General features: G+C 46.0%; 1 pseudogene; it reads left to right on the forward strand.

Moving 5' to 3' along the window:
* Positions 1 to 7784: 7784 nt before the first annotated feature.
* LOC101780045 overlaps positions 7785 to 8218 on the forward strand; it is a 4344-nt pseudogene continuing 3910 nt past the window's right edge.

Here is an 8218-nt window from a genome sequence, read left to right on the forward strand (position 1 = left end):
AGGGAACACGACAACTGCAAGAGAGCGAGCATACACGACATCACGGAACCTGGGATCGCCGCCGCCTTTGCAGTTTCAGGTGGTGAGGCAGCTGCATGGAAAGGTGAGCTTCCTAGATCTGAAGCTAGCGCTCGGGGTCAAGAAAATGAACCATGGGAGCCAATTGAGAGCGGTGAAGATGGACTTAGTCCAGTTGAAGAGTTTCCTAGTGAAGATGATCCGGGAACTCTGCTTACGTAGGAGAGGAAAAGGTATTGTAGTACACATTTAGGTGGTGGAGGCCAAGCCGGTACGGACTTATGGCTATATATGTAGGTGATTTTGTGGCTGCATGCATGTTGGAACCGGCACATCCATATATGATGTTTTCAAGGATCTTTATTAGGATACATATAGTGCTTTAATTTTGAAGTTTTAGAAGCAACTATGGTTTCATTTAGTAAAAATCTAGAGATTTTACACTACAAAAAACATGTTAATCTATGACAAAATCTTCACGACGGATTCAGAAAACATTATTAACGGTGCATCATCTGTGACAATTTGTGAATTTTCGTCACAGACATGCAAATGGCCCATCCAAACTCAAATTTGTGTCCAATTTCTATGACGAACCTCGGTAAACGTCATAGATTGAAAATGAAAATCGTCACAGATTTGATATTATACTCAACCACAATTTTGACAAAAATAAATACAGGGCTTGCTTTAAAGAAAATAAGATGCTTTACTTTTTTTCTTAAAAAACGTGAATTTTTATTGGAAAAATGCTTCGGCAGCCTTCCCGTAGTGTATCTGCGATTGGAAAAAAAAATTGCGATCAACAAAAAAAGAGTAAATTCCCGAATGCCACTGAAAATTACGGGACTCCCCTTAATGCCATTGAAATTCTTAACTTCCCTTCACTACCATTGAATTAAATTTCGCATCCCTTCAATGCCATTTCCATTAGCTGAAAATGACAATTTATCCTTATAACATATTTCAGCTGATTCCCTTGCATGCCATTGCAGTGGGACGGCATGACCTCGATGAAGACAACAGATCATTGTTGTATGCTCCCAACGCATGAATATTTTCTAAAAGAACACATCTTCACATATTTTTTTGTGTTTTATTGTACGAGAAGCATCATTGGTGGACTTTCACATGGAATTTTTATTTCCTTTTGACGTACTGAATTTACAGGGACTTTTATTTCCTTTTGACGTACTGAATTTACAAGGACTGAAAGATGGCGAACTTATCTAAACTCGAGATTTCAGATCGTACAAAAAATAGGAAAATTCTGATCACTGTACAAAAATTCAGAAAAAAAATCACCACAAAAAAGTTCGTTCTTCTCAATTTTATTTCTCATGCTGTTTACATAGTCCACAGATCCAATAATCCATCGTCATCATCGTGTGATATGGAGAACAAGGGAAAGAAAGGGGGACAAAGAAAGAAAAAAGCAGGAACCGCTCGGCGTGCCGGCCTTGAATCCTTTGATCCCATCTGCGCCAGCCGGTTCCGCCAGGATCGTCATCAAGCCAAGCTTCTCCTGCCGCGTCTTGCCCACCTGAACGTCCCGGCGGCGCACGAGCCCGCCCGCGTACGAGCGCGCGTCTCGCCTCAGCTGCTCACCCAAACTGCGCTTCGCACAGATGCTCACCCAACCGAGCGTCTCGGCGGAGCACGCAGTGCGCCCGCCTGCGCATGGCCGCGCGGCTCACCCCGAACGCCCTTGAGCATCGGTGTTTTATACCTATCAACCTACCGAGGGATATTCTAAGAAAGTAGATTGGTTGGTGGGGTACTGGTAGAGAACTCACCTTCCATACGCCTCCTTTTATCCCGATTTAAAGTTAGCCCGTGACTAAAGAGATTTTAGTCCCGGGTCAAATACCAATTGGGACTAAAGGCCCCCCTTTAGTCTCAGGTCAAAAATCAGCCACCCGTGGAAGACCCTTTAGTCCTAGGTGAAAAAATCAGCCACCCGTGGGGGACCCTTTAGTCCCGGGACTAAAAGGCCCCCCACGGGTGGCTGAAAAAGGATTAAAACACTCGAACCCTTTAGTCTCGGTTTGTGTTACCAACCGGGAATACAAAAGGGTTCTCCACAAGTTAATACAAAAGGATTGCATCCCCTATGTAGTTAGATGTGCTGTGTAGGTGGGATGGTAAGGAAGCTACACGCGAGGCTTAAGGTCGTGGGTTCGAATCCCACGCACCGCGCACGCGCATATTTCGCGCAAAAAATCGTGATGTGTGCGTGTGGGGGGGCCCTTCAGGGAATTTAGAATATTTTTTTGGCGCAAAATCCTTTAGTTCCGGTTGGTAGACTAAAGGGGCGTTGGGGCTGTACCTAGCGTGGCAACCCCTTTAGTCCCGGCCTGTTTTACCAACCGGTACTAAAGAGTGTCTTTAGTCCCGGTTAAGTGACCCGAGAGTAAAGACCTCCTTTCATCTCGATTACTTTATCCCGGATGGATTTTTGGGAGATTTACGCCCTACCAACCGGGACTAAAGGGAGGTTTTGTACCAGTAGGGACTCGTTAGATCTGGAACTCGAAAGTAAAAGTGAGGACACAAGCTACGGATTTATACAGGTTCGGACCACCAGAGTAGCGTAATACCTTACGTCCTGTTTGGGGTGTTGTATATTGCGTCCTGCGCTTGAGTGTTATTTGGTGTTAAGGATTTGGTCCTCTATTGTGGTTCTATGAGGTCTTCACCTACCGATCTAGGGAACCCTACCCTCCTTTATATACTCCAGGGGGCGGGATTACTAGTCGGTTACAAGGAGGAGTTCTAGTAGGATTACATGGTATGGTATGAGTCCTTATAGGAATATAGAGGAATCCTAGTAGGAGTCCGCCTTCTTCCTTCCTTACGGGTACGGGGATCTATCCCCAATAAGCTCCCAAGCGCTTCATAGTCGAATGCAGCAGTCTTTGAGTACTTTCCAGATCATCACCGAGTAGTTTTGGTGCTCTTCGAGTACTTTGTCTGGCTGAATTTTCAAAGTTTCTCAAAACTGCCATGAGGCTATGGTGTGCTCAAGTCCTTGATCATCTTGATTTTGTAATCTTCATCTTTGGAACGTGATATGGAGTGCGGTGGAAGTCGCACTCCATATGGAGTAGCCCTTGAACCTTAGGTTGAATCGAAGAATCAGGCTGAGGGTCAATAAAATCTTAAATCTTCTTCTTTCATCTTAAAAAAATCAACTATTGGGTGTAGCTTATTAGCCCCGAGCCTTCGAAATGATTAATTAATCAACCGAGGGTCTTTAGTCTTCACACAAGTTATCATCCGAGTAGTTTTGCAACGTCCAGTCCCTGAGCTTATGCGCTAGGTGAGCCGTAGGAGCCATGTCGAGTAGTTATTGGCGCTTAACCCTCGAGTTTGAGAGCTAGCGGAGCTACCAGAGGTATTCCGAGTAGTAATTGGCACTTTAGCCCCCGAGCTTGGAAGCTAGCTAAGCCACTAGAGATATTCCGAGTAGTAATTGGCGCTTAGCCCCCGAGCTTGGGAGCTAGCGGAGCAATTATAGGTACGCTGAGTGTCCTGGAGAGTCATCCCCAAAACTTGACCTAAAAAAATAAATGCATGCATTATGTAGTATATTTGTAGAATTTGAAACTATTGAAATTTATTTAGTGATAAATATAATGTAAATGTTGTGTGTCATGCTCTTGTTTCGACCATATTTCTCCCGAGTAGTTAGCCTATTATGTTTAGGCTCTCAGTCCCTGTTTAACTATTGCCACTGCGTGTGAGATCTTTGTCTCGTGTACGTGTACTAGCACTGCTACGGAGATCTTTGTCTCGCGACCTAGCGTTTAGGCATGACAAAAGATCTGAGGCTATCACGAATTAAGGCATGTTCTGCTCAAGGATATTGGCGACCGCTAAGAGAAGACAAAAATAAGTAGTCGGCATTGCGACAAAAAGAGAGCGCGATTGCGCTTAAAGTAGTCGTTGAGACTTTTCTGCCTTTTCACGAGAAGAGCGCGTGTTGCCGCGCATAGGATTTGTGCCTCCTTATGGTGTAGCCACTCAGTGCACCAAACTTCGTGGCAGAGCCTCCTAATTTGGTGTACTAAGCTTGTGGCAGAGCTTCCGGAACTCAATGCGCCAAACCCATGACGATAGCCTCGGTAATTCGATGTACCAAGCCCATGGCTGTCGGTCAACATGCCCCAAGAATAGTCGGCGAACAGTAGCTCTGGAGGTAATTACCGTCGAGAGGTGTACACAAATAAATAGTTGGTGTGTTGCCCTATGTAGAAAACAAGCTGGAAAAATTATATAAAATAATTGTGACTTAGCTTTGTTCGTGGATGATTGTCGACGAAGCCGTGTCGATTGTTAATGACATTCTGATTAGTTGTTGATCTCATGGAACCTGCCCTCGACTAGTTCTGTAGTCGAGATGAGTAGTAAAAGTAGACCGTCTTTGACTAGTTTTCTAGTCGAGACGAGTAGTCGAAGTAGTCCGTCCTCGACTAATTTTCTAGTCGAGATGAGTAGTCGAAGTAGTCGTCGGCAACTTGATTATTTGCCTCAATCTGCGCGTGACTTGATCGACGAGCCGTATGCAGTAGAAACCAACTCAATCTTCGATTGGAACGTGGAGCGCATCAATTTTGTCTTGACGTAGATTTATCTGTTCGGAACTCTGACTCGGTGACTTGCTTCTTGTCGAGTAGAGTGATCTTGATGATCACCCCTACTTGGTGCACCAGATGTCGGTGTTTTATACCCGGCAACATACCGAGGGGTATCCCGAGGTAGTAGATTCGTTGGTAGGGGATCGTCGGATCTGGAACTCGAAAGTAAAAGTGAGGACACAAGCCACGGATTTATATAGGTTCGGGCCGCCAAAGTAGCGTAGTACCCTACATCCTGTTTGGGGTGTTGTATATTGCGTCCTATGCTTGGGTGTTGTCTGGTGTTAAGGATTTGGTCCTCTGTTGTGGTTCTATGAGGTCTTTTCCTACCGATCTAGGGACCCCTACCCTCCTTTATATACTCCAGGAGGTGGGATTACTAGTCGGTTACAAGGAGGAGTCCTAGTAGGATTATATGGTATGAGTCCTAGCAGGATTACAGAGGAATCTTAGTAGGAGTCCGCCTTATTCCTTCCTTACGAGTACTGGGGATCTATCCCCAACACACCCCTCCTCCCGCGTGGCTTGACCTAGCGACGCTCGCCGGCACGCTAGGTCTAGGTGCCATTGAATCGCCTAGGCGCCATGGAATCTCCGCATTTTGTGATTTGGGAACTAAGATTTGGCCATTTGGGATAGGTTGGAGTCATGCACGGGATTGGGCCTGCCGTTGGGTAATTTAAATCAAGATGAGAGGTTACTTTAGTTTATTTTATATAATGGCAGATATTTGTAGTTTATATATAGATTTATGTAGGCTTGTTGTTGGGTATCCATAATTCATACCCAAATCCACACTCACTTCAAATGGGAAGGCTATGGGTAGAAATATATATACCCATTATAAATGGGGAGGGTAGGGTATGGGGAGCGTACAATTTATCCATTGGATATACATAGTATCTAGTACAAAATTAATTATCCATTGGATATGGGTGAGAATGGGAAGGGTGAGGATTGGATAATATATATTTGGATTTGGGTATGAACAAGAGTCGGTTTGTCCATACCCTCCCTAGTCGCGGGTCTAGACTTTAGGCTATTTTCATAATAACGTATGTGGGTAACTTTTTAGAAAATATAATAGATCCAAGAGTAAAATGCACCAAAGGTCCATTAACTGGTAACGGACTGTCACTTGGATCCCTAAACTCTGAATGTGCATTTCTGAGTACATTAAATTGTGTCATCTAGGTCCATATCCCTCCACACGTGCAAACATGGCGTGCTGACTGGACGTCTCCTCTCTTGTCCCTTCCTAAAGCATTTCGTCGAACATCTTGTGAGCGCCGCGAGCTCTGTCGTTTCTGCCGTTACTGCTGGACGCCCTCATGCCACCTTGCCACAGCCGCTGCCGAGGACACGCTTACCATGCACTCGCCCATGCACCATGGTCACCGTTGTCGCTGCGCTCCTCCTCGTCCTGCCAATCCTGTCGTCGTCAATGACCACCAGTTCACCACGTCACCGTCGTCGGGTTACCGAGCAGCATGCCACCAGAAAGTAAAGTGAATCAAAATTACTAAGTAGTAGGTCAGGGGAGGATGATTTAATTACTTATTAGGAGTGGAGGAGACTAATCGAGCTTAAATTGAAGACAAGTAATGGCCATAGGTTGAGGCCTTTCTTGTTGCACCCGCGGCAGCGCACGCCGCCGCCAAACACTTTGCATCTGCCACCCGCACTTGCTGCACACCACGAACCTCAGACCCTCGCACGCCCCTCACTTGCCCTTCTTGCCTCCGAATGCGGTGACCTGCTGCTGCTTCTTGTCGCCGCTGCTCGCTGACGACGGCAGCAAGTGGACGAGGTGGCCCTCTTTATGGAGCGCGAGCACCTGCACCACGTCGCCGACGTCGCGGCCCCCCATGAAGAGCCACGGGGCACGGTCTTGATCGCCGCCGTCGCCGTCTCGTCAATAACCACCACAGCACCGCTGTCAGATTTGGCTAAGGTGTGGCGGCTAGGATTGGTAGGACAAGGAGCGTGGCGACGGCAGCAGCCATGGCGCATGAATGAGCGCAGGGCAGCCATGGCGCATGGTGCTCACAAGGTGCTCGACGAAATGCCCTGAGGGTGAGGAGATGTCCGATCAACGTGCCATGTCATTGCTGAGTGCCCATGTGGAGGGGTATGGACCCAGATGACACAACTTAAATAGTTTATGGACTCGGAAATGCACTTTCTGAGTTTGTGGACCTAAATGACACCTAGTTGCAAGTTAATGGACCCATGGTGCATTTTACTTTAGATCCAATAGCTACGGTGATTTGAGTCTGCCGATTGATAGCTAGATGTTTTGTTTTTTTAGAATTTTTAAGATTTGTCTTTTTTTATGGAATGTCCACCTAGGATACTAGGTGGTTTCACTGAAAGCTTCAAAAAGAGTTTTCAATCAGTAATAGTAAGATATTCGATGCATTGTAATTATTCGAGTAGGTACGTATGTGTAGAGTTGTTTAGTGGACCCTTCAAAACATTGTTTGGTTTAATTACAACAAGCTGGCCTCAACAGTGTGTATTACTCTATGATCAACCGGGATCATCGGATTCCTGTTTGTCGTCATTTAACTGCAGCACGCGTCTCCATGATCCCATGAACAGGTGTGACGTCCAATCAAGGAAGAAGCTCAGAAGAGTGCATCATTTGTGGTCATCATGCAGGCTAGCGACACAGTTGAACAGGTCCAATAATGCTTATTAGGCCGTGTTTAGTTGGGGAATTTGGGAGGTGCCAAATTACTGTTACAGCACTGTAGCACACTGTAGCGTTTCGTTTGTATTTGTGAATTATTGTCCAAATATTGACTAATTAGGCTTAAAAGATTCGTCTCGCAAAGTACAACAAAACTGTGCAATTAGTTTTTAATTTCATCTACATTTAGTACTCCATGCATGTACCGCAAGTTTGATGTGATAGGGAATCTTCTTTTTGCATAGTGTCAAAGTTGGGAGTTGGGAGTAACTAAACATGGCCTTACTTTACTAACACTGACCGAGTTCTACTCAGCATCCTGCATATCCAAGCCGTCAGGACTCGGCGGCTAGCTAGAGCTCAGCTTTAAGTACATTCATCACACGCTTTTTGCAAGGAGAGACCGAGCAAACAGAGCGGCCGGCCGCGCCATGGATCTTTATCTTCTTTTTCACACCGTGCTGATGCATATCTCTGCTGCAATTGTCATCTTGATATACATCCCTCTGTCCATACCGGTGAAGCTGTTCGTGTGGGCGTTCGTGAAGCCGCTGAGGAAGGAAGACCTGAGGGGGAAGGTCGTGCTCATCACCGGTTCTTCCTCCGGCATCGGCGAGGTTAGTAGACACTGTTTCTGTCTGACTACCCTATACATGGATTGTTGAGCTCGCACAGGCACTCGATCGATCTCCACTACGGGAAACAAGAAAATCGACGAAGGGCAAAATACACTCGGCGAGCCGTTTGCCGAGTGTAACACTCGGCAAACGGCACACGGTAAACTTTGAGTCGGCAAACACGGATTTGCCGAGTGTTTTCTGTCGCGCACTGAGTATGCTGTGGTAGCCTCTCATTGGAAGCGAGA

The sequence above is a fragment of the Setaria italica genome, chromosome I, assembly GCF_000263155.2.
Source record: "Setaria italica strain Yugu1 chromosome I, Setaria_italica_v2.0, whole genome shotgun sequence".
NCBI classification, from domain to species: Eukaryota; Viridiplantae; Streptophyta; class Magnoliopsida; order Poales; family Poaceae; genus Setaria; species Setaria italica.